Consider the following 23,606-nt stretch of genomic DNA (forward strand, 5'->3'; position numbering starts at 1 on the left):
AATAAAGGATTAATTGGGCAATAGCTACAATATTATGGATTAAAAATTTAAAATATGAGAGAGTACCATTCAAGCATAACAAGCACAACAAATGGAGTGATCCAGAGAAGCACAAAGAGAAGACCAATAGGAAGATGGTGTCAGTCCATAATTTGTGTCATATAAAATCAAAAGAAAATATATAACATAATTGTATAAAATGCAATTAAATGAGGGTACAAAGTATTGAAAATAAAATACAATATAGAGTAGGATAAAGTCAAGCACTACATGCTACTCCTAGCAAGCCCCTGATCTAATATGAGAATAACAGAAAAAGGTTGTAGTTGTGGTCATAAGCAATTTTGCATATCATCAAACTCTTAAAAGACCACATTAATTTGTTTACAAGTCCCAAAGGATGTTATAATTGTTAAAATATAAAACATCAAATTCAAAATAGAGATTCAAAAATAGCCACACAAATTCTATAATACACTCTTCAAATATAGCAATAATCTAATTAATCCTTCATTAAGAGATATAACTCTCCACATTATTAAAATGCAGCAACAACATCCTTTTATAAGAAAACATTAATCAAAATATAAGTAATGAAGAAATTTGGAGGGAAAACTTTGATTGTTGGCTTTTATATCTTTACAATCTCCAGCTTGAAACCCAACCACCAAAACTAACAATCTTCCATCAACTCATCTTTAGAGAAAGTGACTTTAATTTTGGAAAATATTGTTCGTCAACACTTCTAATTAATCTTTTCCAAAATAAATCACAATTAATAAAGCTATCAAACATAATAAAACCAAATGTTTTAAAATTATTTTTGTCATCTATATTGTTTGACATATACTCTTTCACATCTGTTGTCTAACATATACTATTTCATTTGATTTTTTACTATCCCTATAAGTTGGTGAGGCTTTAGGGGATTTTTGTATGGTTGATCCCCAATCCTTTGAGCATTACCATTCTACTTATGCAAGGATTCTAGTTGATATTGATGTCTCTAAGGGTCTCCCAGCTAAGCTTCTTTTACATCATTCAAAGGGATCTTGGACTCAATCGATTGATTATGAGGGCCTCCCTTTTAGGTGTAAACATTATTTTAATATAGGTCATTTGGCTGCTAAGTGTGAGCATAGGAACTCTTCAAACAAATGGCCCTCCTCCTAGTGGAAAGGTGTTCTGGAATAGCATTATACAGTTTACAAATACTCTCCTGTGGATGGGGATTCTCGTTCTGTGTTAGTGAATTCTTCTACTTCCAAGGTGGATGCCCAAGATGGTTTTTTTGGTCCTCTTGGTGTAGATTTTGGTCTTGTTAACAGTGTTGTGGATCCTATAGCAGAACCACGTCAAGACTCTAGTTCTAAGGTTGTTATGGGCTTAGTAAACTCTGTTTCTATTATCTCTGATAATGGTGCTATTTCTAGTACCCCTATTTCAAAATTTGGTCGAGATAATGTGAATGCTGACTCTAGAAAAAATGTGAAAGTATCTAATCTTTGTGATAATGCTAGTTCTCTGAATACTGGTCCCAAATTGGTGGATGATTTGAAGGTAGTTTTCCCTGGTCAAAAGGATGTATGTCCTTTTGATGCTATTTCTGGAACTGGTATTCAATCTAGTGGTTACTACTCTAGGTTGTAGGATGTTGTGATGGCTAATGGTCCTAGCCATAGTTTGGATGATTTTCCAACTATTCTAGATGCTCAAAAGTGGCAGTCAAAGGCTACATTGGTTAAGGAGGGATGGATACCTATAAAAATGGAAAGATCTAAAAAGTCTCACCCTCAATTTGAAATGATTTTGCATTCTCATAAAAAGGGAGTGAAATCAAAATCTTAGTCCTTGCTTTTCTAGTTTGGGAGGTTTCTTTGGTCTATCGAGTCTATCTTTTAAGGTCCCTAACCTGGTTCTAATGGTTTTAGGTCCTAAACCTGGTTCTATTGTACTGCTAGTTTCAGGTCCGTTTAAAACTTAGTAGAGCTTCATGGTAAATCTTTCTTTATATTGTAAAGGGTTTCGGGGCCCCTTCAAAACCTGCTTTTACCTTAATCTAAAACTATTGCATCTAAATTATTGTCCTTATGTTGATACAGAAGAGACTCTATTATTGCCCCAAAATAAACATCACTCTGCCCTTTTAGATACTTCCTAAAAACCCAATTTTTTACTCTGACAATTGCATTTACCTTTGTGAGTTCACCATTTTATTTCTTATTTTTTGAAACCATATCAATATGTTGTGAGGCCTCGCCCTGACCCATCATAGCTTAGTTGATACTTTATTATTTTGATACTCATGACTTGATATGTTGGGACATTATTGATGCATTGAACATTATTATGCTATTTTGTGATGAGTGATGCTTTACTTCTAGATATTTGATTTAGTCATTTAATGGTTTATGAACATGTATAATGACGAAGTAAATGAATGCAGAACTAAGACTTTGATTTTTGCAATTTTAATGGTCAAAATATGAGTAGAATGAGATAAACAATTGATTATTAGAAAGATGGATGTTTTAAATTTACATGATTTTCTTGATACATAATATATATATATATATATATATATATATATATATATATATATATATATATATAGATATATATATATATATATATATATATATATATATATATATACATGTGATTCTTGAACTACTGATGTGTGCAATTAGTGTACAGGATATATAGCCAGGAAATCCAATGGAAAGACGAAACTAAACCCCTTGCTATTTGTGCTAATTTGCATTGTCTTTCTTTGAAGGATGTTATATAGTCTTAAAATTCTCCTAGATTTTGTTGGTTTCTATTAAGTCTTTAAGGCCTAAAAATATTAAATTTAAGTATCCTAGGGGTAAGGGTATGAGTTGGGAGTACTTTTCACCCCCTTAGCCTCTTAGGTTGACTTTTAGGGTAACTCAAAAATGCTACTTTTGGTTGATTGCAAAAATTGATTTGTCTCCTTTATGAGTTGGTGACTCAAACTCCACCTTGGGGTTACCTAAAGTCTAGTTGAGTTAGAGGCATATTTAGAGGCATTTTGGAGAAGTTTTAGGGGTTGTTACCCAATCTCTAGTTTTAGAGAGAAGTTTGAAGACTGAAGAAAAGGAAGGATAAGCTCTTCTCAACTTGTCATTTTACCATAACTTTTTTTGTAGAGGTGGGGTTCTTCACTGTCTTGAGCATGTTCTTCATATTGTTCATACTTTGATTCATGCATAAGGCATTGTGTTGTTTTTGTATTTCTTGCATGTATGTTGAGGTTGTTTTGGGAGGGATCTTAATTTGTTCTTGGATGTCATTCTTATGCTTTTCTTTGAAATTTTGAGGGGATTTCATGGGGATGGTTTTGCATCACTCACCCTTGGATAGGGAAGAAGTGGCCATGTATGGGGGAAGGGCCTTAGTTGGACCTCAATCGTGTAGAGTTTTCTCTCATGGTGAGAGGAGGGAAAGAGGGTAGGTGTATGGGCCCCTACTTGTCATCACATACCTTGTATGAAAATTTGAATTCTTGGAAAAGGGAAGGAATGAAAACCCTTGTTATATTGGCCTCAAAAGGGAATTTGTAGAAGAATAGAAGTTCTTGAATTTTAGCCCCAAAAGGGCTATGTTATGGTATGGTGATTGACGTATCCTATTGAGAAAATCCACCTCCCCCTTATTTTGGTTCAATGTTGAACCTATTGTGCAAAACTGGGTTGAGAATGCATGCTTGAATTGTTCATCATATTATGTTGTTTTACCTCCATGTTTGTTCTTGTCTCTCCATGGTCTCCTTGGTGCATTGAAGATATTGGAAAATACCTCTTGTGAAATTCAATTGAATTGGAACATTATGTAAAAACATATTTAAATTTTGATGTATTTTGCAAAGATGTTGAGTTTTCTTACTAGTTCTTTCCAAATGGAACCTTGAACCAGGTTAATTAATAGAGAGAAAATATTGAGAAAACCTCCTTGCATTGTATCTTATGTTGTTCAATTGATGCATATGAGTGTGAAAAAAAAATAGATTTAACGATGATGTTTTCAAATTTTCAAGTTTCAAATATGTGTGTGAAAAGGAATTAGTTATGTTGACATTTTCAATCCAATTTCATAGGTTCTAGGAGAAACAAACAATACTACATTATGGATAAACAAATTGATCACGTTGCTTGTTAAACTATGTATGTGGAAAATCAAATTAGATTTAAAGAAAATGATGCAAAAAAAATATAGTTGCAAAAGATAGACTTGAAAAATATATGCATCCCCTCCTTGTATTGAAATGTATTAAAATAAAATAAAAAAATGTGTATCTCCAGGAGAAAATGTCTCTCTAGAATTTTTATGGGGAGACAAATTTAATTCCCAATAGACTAAAGAGAATATTCCTTAAAAATGCTCTTTGAAAATTATTGTTTAAATAAAAAATAAAATGGAAATTTAATTAAAAAATATATGTACATAGCAAATATCCTTTATGACCAATATCCTAAGCTACTATGCTTTAAACCATAAATGCTATCACATCCTAGCAAATCAAATCTTGGAAGGGGGAAAGGTATTAATTTATGACAGAATTATTAAACTCCTTACATTCCCATGTTCCATGTGAAATTCTTGAGCCCAGGCTAACAAGACCCTTACTTTTGTCCAATGAAAAAGGGTGGGTAAAAAAATTTGGGGTAGGTTGTGTTTTGAAAATGTTTGCATTTAAACCTCTCAACTTGCCTCCACCTTTTATGCCACCCAAATCCTTTTTATGGATGGTGTGCAGCCAAGGTCTGCATGGGAAAGTACAAAATCTACCTTGGTCAATGAATGATGTTTTATAGGTATGCATGGGAAATTTGGGAAGCGCCCATATCCAAGCGGCATGATGTGATGTCAAGATGAGAACCCAAGGTTGACCATGTGACTTGCAAGGAAGTGGCTTTAAGCCATATTTCATAAAGTTGCTTCAAATTTGAACTTGCCCACTTACCCTTTTTGCAGCACCTAAGGTGGAATTTATTTTGGGTGTACGTGGAGAGGAGGGAACAAATCTACATGTGGCAGGCTTGGTCAGCACCTAGCCACTTTGTGCAATGCGCTTCCTCTTATGGGATGGCGATTAGGAGATGGGACATGGGTTGGTGGAAGGTTGATGTAAGTTTGAATGTGTAGAGGACGGGAATCACCTGGGTAGTTTTAAGTTAGGCTTGTTTTATATTAGGGTATGTTAGGATAGTTGGATATCTAAAGGTTAGTGAGTTTGATTATGATGTTAAATTAATTAAGTTAGGTTTTAAGTAATTTAAGTTAGGTGTTTAAAAACTTAAATTTAAAGTTGTTAGAATTTTAATATGTATATTTTTAATCATGAATTAATATTAGTTGGTTTTGTTTATTAATTTAGTTATAGTTTTAAATTTAATTAAGTTTTATCTTGGTAGTAATTTTAATATTTTTTTAGTATTATGATTAGATTAATAAAGTGTAGTTAGTGATATTCTTTTTGCAATCGATAAATGTTACATTGTCATGCCCAAAATATAAGGGCAAAAACACACACAACAATTTTTTTTTTTTAAATCTTATTAACTAAGGTCATAACCCATCATTTATTTTAATAAAGCAATTTAATTAGGAGAAACAGAATACCACTAAATCTAAAGGTGATCTAACTTACTAGATCCTCTTTTTAGCTTGATCACTTGAACGTTACTGCAATTTTAAATATTTACTTTAGGCTTCATGACAATCAATTATCCTCTTTCAACTTCATTCAGATTACTCTTTTTTTTTAAAGTTTAATCCAAAGTCTAAACTAGCCTAAATTTTTCTCCAACTTACTCATAACCATCTACCTGATTAATTTATTGTTTACCATAATAATTGATGACAAGAATGAATTCAATAAATGTATATCTTAATCTAAACTTTGTTTGAATTACTTGCAATTTAAGTTCATACTAAAATCGATCTATAAAGCTTGTAATAGGATAGATCTAATGAATGAGACATCAAATTACAATATTCAATTTCAGGAAGATACATTTTTACTGGAAACTAATTCGATATTCTAACATTTGATCACTTACCTAGTAATCGAAGCTAATCCAAATTTGGAATTAGACAAACCTCTAAAACTATCTAAACATAGACATTAATTAGAACGACCAGGACTAATTTAATTACTACCCAAAATAAATTGACCTAATTTAGATTTTAAACTAACAAAATCTAGTACTAACTAAAGATATGACCAAACTGAATTAAATTTCGAAGTAAAATAGTACTGCTCACTTAATACTTAACTTTAACACAACTTAAGATAAACTTAAATAATAAATGAACTAAAACAACAACTACTTTAAAATTAAAACTTATAACAATAAACTACAAATAAGCAATTGCTAATATACTAACTAAAAAGAAACGTGGCTAACACCAAGCTAACAACAAAACAATATTTCTAACTACTATTCTAATGGGATGATTTATATAAATAAAGAAAACTAAAAACAATACTAACTAATATTAATCCATGAATAAATGTTCATGATAAAATTCCACCATGTTTTTTTTCTAAAAAATTTAAATGACAAACAAACTACACTAAAATAAGGTAGCCAACATTCTAACCTAAATGAATATATTCTAAAACTAGCCTAACATCTAATCCTACTAAAACAATAACTAGACTAACAATCCTCTAAATTACACATGGCAAAGGGGACAAGTGGACTATCCCATCCACTCTCCCCATTCTCCCATGTGAGAAACACGCCACCCTAGGATGCTTGGCACGTTACACAGGGAGTTGGAGCGCTGTCCAAAACCGTTCACCCTTGGGAATGTTGGAGATCCCAACAAGGAAGGTGGTGTCAGCAATTAATCATAAAACCTTTGCTTGGGTTGAAGGCTGCCCCACCCACTTGCCTTGGACGTCCACCAAGGAAGTGACACACTGTCCCATGACTGAATTTTTCAGCCCAAGTACACCCTCTCCAAGGAAGTATGCTATGGATGGTAGAGGGGTGAAGGAAGAGTTTGGAATAATAACTGCACAATCATTAATGTCTTTACCATTAAAATTGCCATATTTCATGGTCAAGGCAACGGGGTTGGCAAACATTCGCTGGCTATGAGGAGAATTAGTATTAAATTGCATTGTCCTTGAGAGATACATCTACCCTCTCCACATAGATTTATCTTTGTGCAGACATAGGAGTCTAGGGTTACAAGGGTTAATAGCAAGTCAAGTCTAGTGATTAGTTTTAGGATAGCTATAAGGAGGTAGTGAATGCATAAAGTTTTGTTGGTGAGAGATGTCACAAGAGGCCCATATGATATCTTATTTATAAATGCATTTTATCTATAACCCCTTTTAAAAGTTTAATATTAGATTTTGGTTGTAACCAAAGGGATAAAACAAGGAATATTCTCTGTGGCCTAAGAAGGAATTAAATTTTTTTCCCATACATTTTCCAAAGAGGTCTTTTAAGCCTAGAGATGAAATTTTTTTTTTTGAAGCCAATTTTGTCTAAGTTTTGGCATGCTTTCTTGCTTAGGTTCTTTAATGTGCAAGATGAATTTAAACAATTCTAGAGTTAATAGAGTTCCTATGAACAAACACACTAATGCCAAAAGGACACAAGGGATTATAATTATACTTCTATACTAGATCATGTTAATTCAATCATCTAAAGACAAGGTTGTATGTTTTACATATAGTCATCATAGTAAGGTGTGTGTGTTCTTTCTTCATTATTTAAAATTAGAGAAATTCAAGCCTCTGACTCAATTGCTCTTGTTCTTAGAGATCTTAGCAAGGAATTATGAACCAATATTCAAAATTCATAAAGGTGATGAATTAATCCTTATCAAATTTAATTGTATCACTATTGTAACTTAACAATGAAAGTGCTATCTTGGTGATCACAATATAGGATTGATACTATAACATGTTAATGTTCAAAATATTGAATTGAAACTTCAACACACCCATTTTCCTTTCATCTTCCTAATTGAAACTCAAAATTTCCCAATTCAAGACCTTAACTATCATTCTAATTTCTCACATACATATGCCAAAATTTGAAACCACATGAGAGCAATGCAAGGGAATTTTCATTATCTTTTCTTTCCTCTATTATTCATCCTAGTTCAAAGCTCCATCGGGAAAGAACTAGTAAGAAAACCCGATATCTTTACCACTACATCAAATTCAATTACAATTTACATGATATTACAGTTCCTTGAGATTTCTTCAAGGATTCCACAAGATAACTTTTATCAAAAGTCTACATTGCATCAAGGGGAAACATGAAAGAGACAAGAAACAACATGGAGATAGCAACACAAGGAGATAAGAAAAAGAACATACATTCCCACCCGATTGCACAATAGGTCCAACAATGAACCAATATAGGGGAAAGGTGGATTTTCTCAATAGGAGAAGTCAATCACCATACCTTCACTTAGCCCTTTCGGGGTTTAAAACTTCAAGAATTTCCATTCTTTCACAAGGCCCTTTCGGGGCTATATCCACAAGGATTTTCATTCTCTTTCACATTCAAGAATTCTCAATAACAACAAGGTATGGCATGACAAGTAGGGGCCCATACACCCTACCATTTCTCCCTCCTCTCTCCATTAGAGGAGACTCTACACTATTGAGGTCCAACTAATGCTCTTTCTCCAAGCATGCCCACTTCTTTCCTATCCAAGGGTGAGTGTTGCCAAATACATCCCCATGAAAACTCTCAAAAAAAACAATCAACACACCAAGAAGACATATGAATAACATCAAGAAAACAAGATAAAATCCCTCCCAATACCACCCTCAACACAAAAGCAAGGAATGCATATCCACACAATGTCTCCAACATGATGCAACAAGATTCAAAATATGAACACACATAAAGAACCATTCATGGAGTGTAGAACTCCTACCTTCATAAAAGAGTTATGGCAATGGTGGTTTGAGAAGAGCTTCCCTTTTTCTTCCTTCAATCTTCAAGGCTTCCTCCCCAAAAACTAGAGGATTGGTTCCCCCAAAAAGGGCCTTTAACTATGGTCCTTAACCCCACTAGGGTTCAAGTAATGCAAGATGGAGGTTGGTTTTACTAACCCAAGTAAGGACCACCCATTCTCGAAATCAGCCTATAATAGGGTTTTTAAGAGACCCTAAGAGTCAACCTAGGAGGCTAGAGGGTTGGAAAGTACCCCCACCCATACCCTTATCCATAGGGGTGCTTAAATTTAATGTTTCTAATCCTTTAAAGGCTTATTAGGAACAATTAAAAGTTAGGAGAATAGCAAGACCAAATTACAACTTTTAAAGAATTACAATATAAGGTTAGCACAAAATTAACAAGTAGTTTAGCTCCATTTTTTCGTTGGGTTGTCTCGGCTAATTTTCCTGCACACTCATTGCACCCATCAGTAGGTCCAAAACCACATGCATAATGCGAATTACATATTAGAGGAATTACATAAATCAAAGCATCCATTTCTAAGAATTAGTTGTTCATTTAATTCTACTCATATTTCTAACCTTCCTACTTGCATAACCAAATGTGTTAGCGTTGCATACATTTTCCTTCATCATTATACATATTTATAAACATTAAATGGAAAAATCAAATAACTGAAGTAGCATCATACATCGCAAAATAGCATAACAATGTTCAGTGTATCCAATAATGTTCTGACATGTCAGCATGAGTATAAAAATAACAATGTGTCATCGGTGCTAGGATAGGTTGAGGTGAGGCCTCACATCCTCCCCCACTAGGCATGAACTTCCTCTTGGAGTTCATCAGAAAGATAAGGGTACTATGCTCACATCTGCACTGTATCCTCCTAAGAAGCTATAACCTCATCGTAGCAATCCCACTGGACTCTAACCTGGTCCAGCTCTCGGCCTCGAAGTGCTAGGGTCCGTTGGGAAATAATACGGATGGGTTGTAGCACTAACTGGCCATTTGACTCCACCTGCAAAGCATCCCAATCTATAATATGAGTCTCATCATAAATATATCCTCTAAGTACGAAAATGTGAAACACATCATGGATGTGAGATAGGCTAGGTGGCAGGGCTAAACGGTAGGCAACTGGTCCTATCCTCTCTAGGATCTCGAATGGTCCAACGAATCGGGGCGCCAATTTAGAGCCCTTCTCGAATCGAATCAGACTCTTATGTGGCCGCACCCTCAAGAAAAATCTATCACCAACCTGATATTCTCGGTCTATCCTCTTCGCATCTGCATACTTCTTCTGTCAATCCTGTGCCTCTCTCAAGCGTTGTCTAATCAGAGTCACCTGCTGCTCCATCTCCTTAACCAACTGAGGGCCAATAGTTACTCGTTCCTTGATCCTATCCCAACTCAAGGGTGTCCTGCATGGTCTCCCGTACAAAGCCTCATAAGGTGGCATACCTATGGAAGAATGATGCCCATTGTTATAGGCAAACTCGACAAGATGTAGGTATTCCTCCCACTTGACTTGCTAATCCATCACGTACATACATAGCATGTCCTCCAAAACCTGATTCACTCACTCAGTCTGGCCATCGGTCTGAGGATGGTACGCCGTACTAAAATTGAGCCTAGTGCCCAAAGCTGACTGCAACTCTCTCCAAAATGAAGAAGTGAACAAAGAGTCTCTGTCAGATATGATCTTACGGGGAACACCATGAAGTCTAATAATGTCCCGCAAGAACACCTGAGCTATGTCTCATGTTGTGAATGTAGTACGCATGGGTGAAAAATGGGCAATGTTGGTCAATGTGTCAACTATCACCAAAATGGCATCATGGCGACGAGATGACATAGGAAGACCAACAATAAAGTCCATAGATATAACATCCCACTTCCACTTTGCGATCTCGTGAGGCTGAAGGAGCCCACCAGGATGCCAATGCTCCACCTTCACCCTCTAACACTCGAGGCATCTCACAATGATGTTAGCAATCTGCACTCTCATGCCTGGCCAATGATATAACTACCTCAAATCTGCATGTAACTTCTTAACACCGGGGTGCGCTGCATAAGGTGCTCTGTGAGACTCAAGTACAATGAGCTCGCGCAAACCCCCAATGGAAGGTACATACATACATCCCCTATGCCGCAAAATTCCATCAGACTCCAAAGAATACTCTGCAAACTTCCCTTCCAAGGGTTTCTGAGAATGTACTAACTGACTTACTTTTGCATAAAGCTCGTCAGCTGGTAAGTGCTGCAAGATCTGCTCTCTCAAGTCAGTGCATGTGGTCACAGATGAAAGCTCATGGCGCCATCTACTTAAGGCATCTACAACCACATTCTCCTTTCCCTTGATGTAATGAACATCAAAATTGTACTCACAAAGGAACTCCATCCACCTCCTCTGTGTAGCATTAAGGTTCGGCTATGTGAATATGTACTGTAAACTCTGGTGGTCGGAATGAAGCTCAAATCTGTGACCCAGTAGAAAGTGTCGTCACCTTACTAGGGCATGAACTACTATCGCAAGCTCTAGGTCGTGAGTAGGATAGTTGAGTTCATGAGTCTTCAACTTCCTAGACTCAAAGGAAATGGGTTGACCATCCTGCATAAGAACTGCCCCTATGTCGTCCAAAGATGCATCAATGCACAACACGAAGTCTGTGGATGGATCTGGTACTGCAAGAATCGGTGCACTCGTAAGGGCTCTCTTGAGCTCTTGAAAAGATTTGTCGCACTTCTCTGTCCACTCATACTTCTTTCCATTCCTTTGAAGAGATGTGATGGGATGTGCCAATCTAGAGATTCCTACAATAAAGCATCGATAATACCCCGCTAGACCCATAAAGCTCATCACCTCAGTGACACTGGTGGGTGCCGACCAATCCATGATGGCCCTAATCTTCGACGGGTCTATTGAGACACCATCGCCTGATATGACATGACCCAAATAGCGAATCTTAGGTCTAAAGAACGCACACTTTGACAAGCTACCAAACAGTTGGTTCTCCCTCAATTTTTGCAATACCTGTCTCAAGTGCTCTTCGTGCTCCTTCTCGTCACGTGAATATATCAAGATGTCATCCAAGAAAAAAACCACAAACTTATCCAAAAAGGTATGAAATACTCCATTCATGAGACTCATGAATATGGCTGGAGCATTCATGAGTCTGAATGGTATCGCAGTGAACTCGTAGTGGCCATACCTAGTACAAAATGCAGTCTTAGGAATATCACTATCCACAATTCTCAACTGATGATACCCTGACTTGAGATTAATCTTTGAAAATACCCAAGCACCCTGTAACTAATCAAAGAGGTCATCAATCCTAGGAAGAGGGTATCGGTTATTGATGGTTACTTTGTTCAATTGTCGATAATCAATACACAATCGAAGTGATCCATCCTTCTTCTTAACGAAGATCACTGGTGCGCCCCAAGGTGACACACTAGGTTGAATATGCCCCTTCTCTAAGAGTTCCTCCAACTGAATCTTAAGTTCACTAAGCTCATGGGTAGTCATCCTGTACGGTGCTCTCGATACTGGCTCTGCTCCTGGCATAAGATCAATATGAAAATCCACTGCTCTAGGTGGAGGCCTACCAGGAAGCTCTGAAGGAAAGACATTTGCAAACTCCTGAAGGATTGGAAAATCATCAAGGGATGGTTCCCTTTCTGAATCTTTCTCCCCGTCACTAATAGTGATAGAAAACAACTGACAACCCTTTGGCATGCACCGTCTGAGCTGCATAGCGGAAATCATACGAAGGGACACTAGCCTCTTCACTCTGAAGATCTCCCTAGAGATACCATCATCATCCACACATTCCACCCTCTTTTGTCGACAATCCATCTTGGCGCTATGGGCATAAAGCCAATCCATGCCAAGAACAACATCATAAGAACCTAGAGGGGTAATGCGCAGATCAGTCCTAGTGGACATGACTCCAATCTGCATCTGACAACTCCGCACCATGGAACTGACTGACACTCTAGCTCCTAAGGCTAACTCTACCTCCCAGCTGAAAACTTGACTAACTGCCACTAGCCCGAAATGCTCCACGACGAAAGGAGATATAAATGAATCAGTAGCTCCAGAGTCAAATAAAACTGCAACCATATGGCCCTTTATAATACCTGTAGCCTTGATAACTGTGGATTAATGCTCAGCTTGGCAGTTGTCAACCACTGCAAAAACTCTATGGGATCTACCCATGTCACCCACTGTCGGCTCTGAAAAAGCCCTGCTCTGCCCACTGGATGCCTGTCCCTGCGGGCACTCCCTAGCTATATGTCCCATGCCACCACAAGTGTATCATGGCCCCCAAGTATAAGATCATGCACCCTGTGACCCAGACTATTGTGGGCCTCTTGACCTGCTAGCTCCACTGAATCCACCCCTAGAAGACTGCTGAGTCTTCGCTGGCTATGATGGTGTAACCTATACTCTCTGATCCTGTCTTGGAACTTGTGAATGCCACTGCTTGGGTTTGGAGCCCTAATAACCCTGTGAGGGTTTCTCCTGCTGGGGTTTCTGCTACTGAGGCTGTTGGCCCTTAGAGGACCCTGCTGTGAAGTTTTGATTCCCTTTCCAAGGGAGTCTCTGCTGCGTAGGGTTTCGGTTCTGAGATTGATCCCGTGAATCCTGTCTACCTCGAGTGTCCTCTGCCACTAGTGCCATCTCAACAACCTGTCTGAAGGTGGTAGGAAAGGCCATACGAACTGGACCCTGAAGTGAGAAATTCAGGCCCATGATAAATCGGTGCACTCACAGTTTCTTGTCCTTCATGTACTCGACATAAGGGAGGAGCTCAAGAAACCTGCTCTCATACTGGGCCACGGTGAGACCCCTCTGATGAAGTGAATGAAATTCCTCTATCTGCTTCTGCCTGAAATGCTCAGATAGGTACCACTCCCTAAATCTCTCTAGGAATGACTCCCAGGTGAGGGTATCCATACTCACTCCTCCAATGGTCTCCTCCTGATGCCACCAATTAGAGGCATCACCTCACAACTGATGAACTGCTAGTCATGCCTTTAGATTACTCCCATATGGACGTAATCCAAAGCATCGATATAGACTCTATAACCATGACTCTGCTACTGTCCCCTTAGTGGAACCGATAAATAAAGGCAGCCCGAGTCGAATCAACTCCCTGATGTCATCTCCTATATGCCTAGGAGGTCTGTCATGTGGGGGTCCTCTCCGGTGTATTGATTCTTCCTCGTGCTCACCCTGTCCCTCTAACTATCTCGGTGGAGGACTCCTAGTCCTCTCTCGGACTTTGGGTCTGCCTCCTCCGAGTCCCTCTGCTTCCACTACTGGAATCTGCTAAACTAGCTGAACTACAAGTACCACTCTCTGTTGAACTACACCGATCAAAGTCTGAAGTGCATCTATAATGTCCTGGTTTGGGTTCGGTGGAGGCAGAGGCGGAGGTGGTGGTGGAGGTCCATCCTCCTATCCTGCTCTACCACCTCTCGCCCTATGACCTCTACCTCGCCGGTTGCTCCGAGTCACAGGAGGCATACTTCACAATTAAAGTTTTTAGTTAAGTTTAGAAGCATAATGGTTTTAGGTTCCTAGTGTTCAAACACGGGCTCTGATACCAAAATTTCATGCCCAAAATATAAGGTCAAAAACACACACAACAATTTTTTTAAAAAAAATCTTATTAACTAAGGTCAGAACCCATCATTTATTTTAATAAAGCAATTTAATTAGGAGAAAGAGAATACCACTAAATCTAAAGGTGATCTAACTAACTAGACCCTCTTTTTAGCTTGATCACTTGAACGTTACTGCAATTTTAAATATTTACTTTAGTCTTCATGAAAATCAATTATCCTCTTTCAACTTCATTCAGATTACTCTTTTTTTTTAAAGTTTAATCCAAAGTCTAAACTAGCCTAAATTTTTTTCCAACTTACTCATAACCATCTACTTGATTAATTTATTGTTTACCATAATAATTGATGACAAGAATGAATTCAATAAATGTATATTTTAATCTAAACATTGTTTGAATTATTTGCAATTTAAGTTCATACTAAAATCGATCTATAAAGCTTGTAATAGGACAGATCTAATGAATGAGACATCAAATTACAATATTCAATTTCAGGAAGATACATTTTTACTGGAAACTAATTCCATATTCTAACATTTGATCACTTACCTAGTAATCGAAGCTAATCCAAATTTTGAATTAGACAAACCTCTAAAACTATCTAAACATAGACATTAATTAGAACGACCAGGACTAATTTAATTACTACCCAAAATAAATTGACCTAATTTAGATTTTAAACTAACAAAATCTAGTACTAACTAAAGATATGACCAAACTGAATTAAATTTCGAAGTAAAATAGTACTGCTCAACTAATACTTAACTTTAACACAACTTAAGCTAAACTTAAATAATAAATGAACTAAAACAACAACTACTTTAAAATTAAAACTTATAACAATAAACTACAAATAAGCAATTGCTAACATACTAACTAAAAAGAAACGTGGCTAACACCAAGCTAACAACAAAACAATATTTCTAACTACTAGTCTAATGGGATGATTTATATAAATAAAGAAAACTAAAAACAATACTAACTAATATTAATCCATGAATAAATGTTCATGATAAAATTCCACCATTTTTTTTTTCTAAAAAATTTGAATGACAAACATACTACACTAAAATAAGGTAGCCAACATTCTAACCTAAATGAATATATTCTAAAACTAGCCTAACATCTAATCCTACTAAAACAATAACTAGACTAACAATCCTCTAACTTACACATGGAAAAGGGGACAAGTGGACTATCCCATCCACTCTCCCCATTCTCCCATGTGAGAAAAACGCCACCCTAGGATGCTTGGCACGCTACACAGGGAGTTGGAGCACTGTCCAAAACTGTTCACCCTTGGGAATGTTGGAGATCCCAACAAGGAAGGTAGTGTCAGCAATTAATCATAAAACCTTTGCTTGGGTTGAAGGCTGCCCCACCCACTTGCCTTGGACGTCCACCAAGGAAGTGACACACTGTCCCATGACTGAATTTTGCAGCCCAAGTACACCCTCTCCAAGGAAGTACGCTATGGATGGTAGATGGGTGAAGAAAGAGTTTGGAATAATAACTGCACAATCATTAATGTCTTTACCATTCAAATTGCCATATTTCATGGTCAAGGCAAAGGGGTTGGCAAACATTCGCTGGCTATGAGGAGAATTAGTATTAAATTGCATTGTCCTTGAGAGATACGTCTACCCTCTCCTCACAAATTTATCTTTCTGCAAACATAGGAGTCTAGGGTCACAAGGGTTAATAGCAAGTCAAGTCTAGTGATTAGTTTTAGGATAGCTATAAGGAGGTAGTGAATGCATAAAGTTTTGTTGGTGACAGATGTCACAAGAGGCCCATATGATATCTCAATTATAAATGCATTTTATCTATAACCCCTTTTAAAAGTTTAATATTAGATTTTGGTTGTAACCAAAGGGATAAAACAAGGAATATTCTCTGTGGCCTAAGAAGGAATTAAATTTTTTTCCCATACATTTTTCGGAGAGGTCTTTTAAGCCTAGAGATGCAAATTTTTTTTTGAAGCCAATTTTGTCTAAGTTTTGGCATGCTTTCTTGCTTAGGTTCTTTAATGTGCAAGATGAATTTAAACAATTCTAGAGTTAATAGAGTTCCTATGAACAAGCACACTAATGCCAAAAGGACACAAGGGATTATAATTATCCTTCTATACTAGATCATGTTAATTCAATCATCTAAAGACAAGGTTGTATGTTTTACATATAGTCATCATATTAAGGTGTGTGTGTTCTTTCTTCATTATTTAAAATCAAAGAAATTCAAGCCTCTGACTCAATTGCTCTTGTTCTTAGAGATCTTAGCAAGGAATTATGAACCAATATTCAAAATTCATAAAGGTGATGAATTAATCCTTATCAAGTTTAATTGTATCACTATTGTAACTTAACAAGGAAAGTGCTAGCTTGGTGATCACAATATAGGATTGATACTATAACATGTTAATGTTCAAAATATTGAATTGAAACTTCAACACACCCATTTGCCTTTCATCTTCCTAATTGAAACTCAAAATTTCCCAATTCAAGACCTTAACTATCATTCTATTTTCTCACATACATATGCCAAAATTTGAAACCACATGAGAGAAATGCAAGGGAATTTTCATAATCTTTTCTTTCCTCTATTATTCATCCTGGTTCAAGGCTCCATCGGGAAAGAACCAGTAAGAAAACCCGATATCTTTACCACAACATCAAATTCAATTACAATTTACATGATATTACAGTTCCTTGAGATTTCTTCAAGGATTCCACAAGAGAACTTTTATAAAAAGTCTACATTGCATCAAGGGGAAACATGAAAGAGACAAGAAACAACATGGAAATAGCAACACAAGGAGATAAGCAAAAGAACATACATTCCCACCCGGTTGCACAATAGGTCCAACAATGAACCAATATAGGGGAAATTTGAATTTTCTCAATAGGAGAAGTCAATCACCATACCTTCACTTAGCCCTTTCGGGGCTTAAAACTTCAAGAATTTCCATTCTTTCACAAGGCCCTTTCGGGGCTATATCCACAAGGATTTTCATTCTCTTTCACATTCAAGAATTCTCAATAACAACAAGGTATGGGATGACAAGTGGGGGCCCATACACCCTACCCTTTCTCCCTCCTCTCTCCATGAGAGGAGACACTACACTATTGAGGTCCAACTAATGCCCTTTCCCCAAGCATGGCCACTTCTTCCCTATCCAAGGGTGAGTGTTGCCAAATACATCCCCATGAAAACTCTCAAAAAAAACAATCAACACACCAAGAAGGCATATGAATAACATCAAGAAAACAAGATAAAATCCCTCCCAATACCACCCTCAACACAAAATCAAGGAATGCATATCTACACAATGTCTCCAACATGATGCAACAAGATTCAAAATATGAACACACACAAAGAACCATTCATGGAGTGTAGAACTCCTACCTTCATAAAAGAGTTATGGCAATGGTGGTTTGAGAAGAGCTTCCCTTTTTCTTCCTTCAATCTTCAAGGCTTCCTCCCCAAAAACTAGAGGATTGGTTCCCCCAAAAAGGGCCTCTAAGTATGGTCCTTAACCCCACTAGGGTTCAAGTAACACAAGATGGAGGTTGGTTTTACTAACCCAAGTAAGGACCACCCATTTTCGAAATCAGCCTATAATAGGGTTTTTAAGAGGCCCTAAGAGTCAACCTAGGAGGCTAGAGGGTTGGAAAGTACCCCCACCCATACCCTTATCCATAGGGGTGCTTAAATTTAATGTTTCTAATCCTTTAAAGGCTTATTAAGAACAATTAAAAGTTAGGAGAATAGCAAGACCAAATTACAACTTTTAAAGAATTACAATATAAGGTTAGCACAAAATTAACAAGTAGTTTAGCTCCATTTTTCCATTGGGTTGTCTCGGCTAATTTTCCTACACACTCATTGCACCCATCAGTAGGTCCAAAACCACATGCATAATGCAAATTACATATTAGAGGAATTACATAAATTAAAGCATCCATTTCTAAGAATTAGTTGTTCATCTAATTCTACCCATATTTCTAACCTTCCGACTTGCATAACCAAATGTGTTAGCATTGCATACATTTTCCTTCATCATTATACATATTTATAAACATTAAATGGAAAAATCAAACAACTAAAGCAGCATCATACATCGCAAAATAGCATAACAATGTTCAATGTATCAAATAATGTTCTGACATGTCAGCATGAGTATAAAAATAACAATGTGTTATCGATGCTAGGATAGGTTGAGGTAAGGCCTCACATACAATCTTAATTAATGTTTAGTAAAAAAAATTGGTTAAATGTAAATTTAGTTTATTTGTTAAGAAAGTTAATCATTATATTTTAAGCATAACAAGTTATGTTAGACCAATTAAGATAATGTAAATTTTTTTGTGTAGTTAAATTTAAGACCAATTTATATTTTTGTTCAAATAATTTCAATATATTGTTGAAATCTTAATGTAATAACAAACCAAATGTGGATACCAATTTAATAATGAGAATTTAACTTTATCGATGTATTTCTTCTCATGATTATGAACTTAAGATGTATGTAGTAACCCATTCTTGCACTTGTGAATCAACTCTTAAACCTTAGTGAGCCTTATTACTATTAATTTTTTTAAATAAAAAAAAATTGTGTGTTTTTGCCCTTGTATTTTGGACATGAGATATATCTTGTAGGAATCCTTCTAACCTATCTATTATTTCTTCAAATAACACACACATCCTTCCAACATCTATCAATGCACTCTAACCACTGAGCACTAGAATCAAAAGGAAAAACAAAAACAACATCCTCAAATAAGATTTCATTGCCAAAATTTGAATCAATGCAAATAAGAAAATCAGTGTTGTGATTGAAGGACTCGACCAACATGGTCTTCTTGTTGTCAGGTTGTTTGTAGGGTAGCATACTATGATTAAAAATAGGCTTCTCTCCTTTAAAATCAACACACTATGAAATTTCCAATGGAACTTGTATCTGCTTAATCTCCTCATGCATACCCAAAAAATCCATCTTCATATTCCTCTATTCATAATTCTTCATTATATCAATGAACTCCAAATATTTCATCTTTCTATAGACTTCCCTCTCCTTCATGCCATTTGGAGAAATCAAACACTGGATTGTTGAAAGCTATTAAATGTGTAAACTCAGATCATTAATTATCTCATCTTGTGACTCATTTTATTTAATAGTTCAGCTACTATAATTTTTAATCTCTCATTCTCTTGTTTTGTTGTATTTTTATGAGATTTTTCTATAGAAGGTTGTGATAGTGATAGAGAACAAGTCTACATGGGATGAATAACTTCCACTTTACCATGACTCTCTACTACATCTAGGTTGCCTATTTTTTAGCCCCAAGAAATCATCAAATCCCCCTTATTATCCTTCCATCTATATAATTCAAACTTCATTTCACACCCTTGAGAACCATGTTTTCTAGCTAAAAACTAATTGTGCTTTAGCTGGGAAATTATCTAACATCTTTTCACTACTGACTATTACCATTCTTTGATTTTAACAACACATCTCCTATACCAGAAACACCACAAGATTCATTATTACCCAAAACAACCTTACTAAAGTCACCAATTTTTAGGCTTTCAAAATACTCCTTATGTAGAGTCACATGAAATGACACTCTAAAATCAAGCACCCAAAAATGATATGAAATTTCTTCAACAGTTAGGATAAGAATGCATGTATCATATTGACATGCTATATTGGCTTCTTCTTCCCTTTATTTTTCCAATACCTTCTTATATGTCTAATAATTCTTCTTGAAATGACCTGGTTTTCAGAAAAACCAACATCTAATCTCTCTACTTCTAGATTTTGACCTTTCTTGTGATTTGTCATGATCACTCATATTCCTTCCACTTTCTCTCAATTTGCCTCTATCATCTACAATAAAAGCATTACCTATTAGTGTCTCACCCTCACTTTTCCTACACATTTCTTCACTTGGATTTATACTAGCAACATCATCAAATTTGAATGTATTTGAACTAGAAACAAAATTACTTATTGCCATAACTATTGAGATCTGATTGAAAAGATTATTGTTGAGAGAGATTATTGAAAGAAGGAGTTTGTTGAAGAAGACTATGTTTCATTCATTATTTTTTCAGTGATGTCAAACCTACTATTTTTTGGTAAGACAACTGCTTATAAAATTCTAGTACTATCACTTATTTGATTGATGAAGAGGATTTGATCAAAATATGTAATAATAGCACCTAGAGGAAAGGCTAAGTTATGATTATGTAATGAAGTGTAAGGATTAGTTAAAATAGTGATGACATGATGTATTGATATGATACCTAAGGTTACAAATGATGGTTACACTAAGAAAGATTAGAAGAATAAGTTACACAAAGTTTGTCTGCCAAGCTTAACCGAGTGGATAGTAGGTACCGAGAAAAGTCAGTGTGATCCAAGTAAAAAATTAGTTAGAGCCAATTAAAAGTTTATTCTAGTGTATGCCGAGCAGAATAGTTGATGTCAAGTAAAGTTTAGTTGATGTCAAGCACCAATAAACTTTAGTCATGCTGAGTAATTTCACAGTGGATGTCAAGAAATGCAATATGTGTTGAGCATTAGAAGATTGATAATGTCGAGCTGCTACATTATTTAAAATATCATAGATTCTCTGAATCTGAGTTGAGAAGTTTGTTTTCTTGGATTGTGTGAACCAAGTGGAAGGTAAGGTTGATGAGCTGGTGGTACACAATTTAAGGTAAACCATTTTTAGGTGAATTCAAAGTGGATTCTAGGAGAAGTTTCTAGAAGAGATATGAGATATGGGATAGATACATTGTATCCTACCTAATCCATCTAAATCCTAAATTGGACGATGGAAAATGAGTGAAAAAATATCTTAATTTCCTATTTATAGGAATAGCTGGTCATGAAGCAAAGTTGTCATGTGTAAGAACCTAGGGGAGACAAGGAGTCAAGAGTTTTGCTTCATCAAGTGACCTAAGAGAAGAGTCCACCATGACATATTAAGCAAGAAGGCTTAAGAAGATGAATGCTTGAAGGCTAAACAAGCTATTAGAGCTACAAATTATGAAAGTGAAGTAGAATTGAGGACTCAATAGAGATCTGTAATTTGCAAGTGAAGTTGTATGTTGTATCAAATCAAAGCCTTATTGCTACTCTTTAACAATTGTATCAGTCTAGGGTAAATCCTTTGGATTAAGGTTGACCTAAAATTCTTTTGTAAATCCTTTAACTAGGTGGCATTCCAAATCAATGGCCATAAGTCCTCTACCAAGGCTCACTCCTAATAGGGTGATTGATATCCTTTAATAGTGTGTATTTTAACCTTTAACAGGGTTGGCATTTTGCAGGGCATCACTTCAAAAGAGTGAAAAGAGAGGCATGTTACTAGTGGTTTTTCCCAAATTGGGTTTCCACATAATTCATTTTGTCAAGTGTATTGATGAAACTATTATGTTCCATGCTTTACATTTCTACAAATTGATTTGATAGTAACCTAAAAAAATTTAGTGATTGCATAATCTTATGGATACATGCATGAGTATTAATATTTTTTGGGTTCACTAAAGTTATGAAAAGTTTTATTTATACATCTAGACCTTGGATAACTTATTCACCCCCCTCTCTCAGTTATTCTAAAGTATTCCAACAATTGGTATCAGAGCCATCTACTTAAGAGAACTAGTTTGAAAGAACTAAAAGCACAAAGATTGAGTTGTCAAAAAGAAGAACCTAAGCTCAATAGAGATAACTTTCCTGCATAGCAAAGTTTGACGAAGCTACACCTTGGGGGACTTGGAGATCATGTACAATAAACCATTTCGATGGAGCATGTTCATCCTCTGGTGCCCAAACTATTGAAGATATGAGGAAGAAGAAAGAACACAACTAGGGAATGCTAGAGATTGCCTCTACACTAAGTTATGCCAAATTTGATGATACCAAAGGTCTTGACAATACAAAGAAAATGTGAGATGTCCTAGCTATCATCTATGGAGGAGACACCAATGTTCTTAGAGCAAAAGTTGAAAGCCTTAGAGGTAAGTTTGATGAAATGAAAATCGAAGAAGGTGAGAATATTGTTCAATATGTTGAAAGGATAAAAGATGTAGTTTATGCAATAAGAGGAGCGAATGGAAAACTAGATGATAGTACTATTTTAAGCAAAGCTTTCAGAACATTTTTACCAATATATGACATTAGAGTTTCTACAATTCAAAAATTGAGATGTATTCCAAGGAATAAGCTATCACTTGAAGGTTTGGTAGGTAGACTCATTGCTTTTGAGCTATCTAACTTTGATAATTACAAACCTAAAAGGAATTAATTTTCTTTTAAAGATAATGTGTCATTAAATGAACCTGGTGAGAAGAAGAAGAAGAAAAGGAAGAAGTATGCATCCAGTGATAGTGATACATATGAGGAGGATGTTGAACAACTTGAAGCACTACTGGCAAGATGATTCCATAAAGGTAAAGGCAAGTTCAAAGGTAAGTTACCTATAATTTGTTTCAATTGCAATGAGGTTGGTCATAATTTGCTGCTAGATGTCTAGAGAAGAAGAACTACAAAGGTGGTGACAAGTACAAGAGTAGAAGAGATGAAGAAAACAAAGATTACAAAGATAGAGGAAATAAGTCTTGCTACATTGTTGAAGAGGATGAATCTGATGAACATGATGATGAGGTGGTGTATATTGCAATGAAGGATGAATCTGATGAAGATGAGGCAATTGCACTTGTGACTTGTGTGAACAAGAATGATAACTGGATCATTGACAGTGGATGTTCACATCACATAACTGGAGACAAAAGTAAGTCCACTACCCTAAATTATTATGATGGAAATAGTGTAAGATTTGGTAATGATGCACCATGTTTGATAAAAATAAAAGGTTCTATCAAACTCACAGACAAGATTTTGTTTGACAATGCTTACTATGTTGAAGGACTTAACTATAATTTGTTGAGTGTGTTACAACTAAACAATTTGGGATGTAAGGTTGAGTTT

The sequence above is a fragment of the Cupressus sempervirens genome, chromosome 11 (assembly GCF_028749045.1).
Source record: "Cupressus sempervirens isolate cs-2001-9-10 chromosome 11, ASM2874904v1, whole genome shotgun sequence".
NCBI lineage: Eukaryota > Viridiplantae > Streptophyta > Pinopsida > Cupressales > Cupressaceae > Cupressus > Cupressus sempervirens.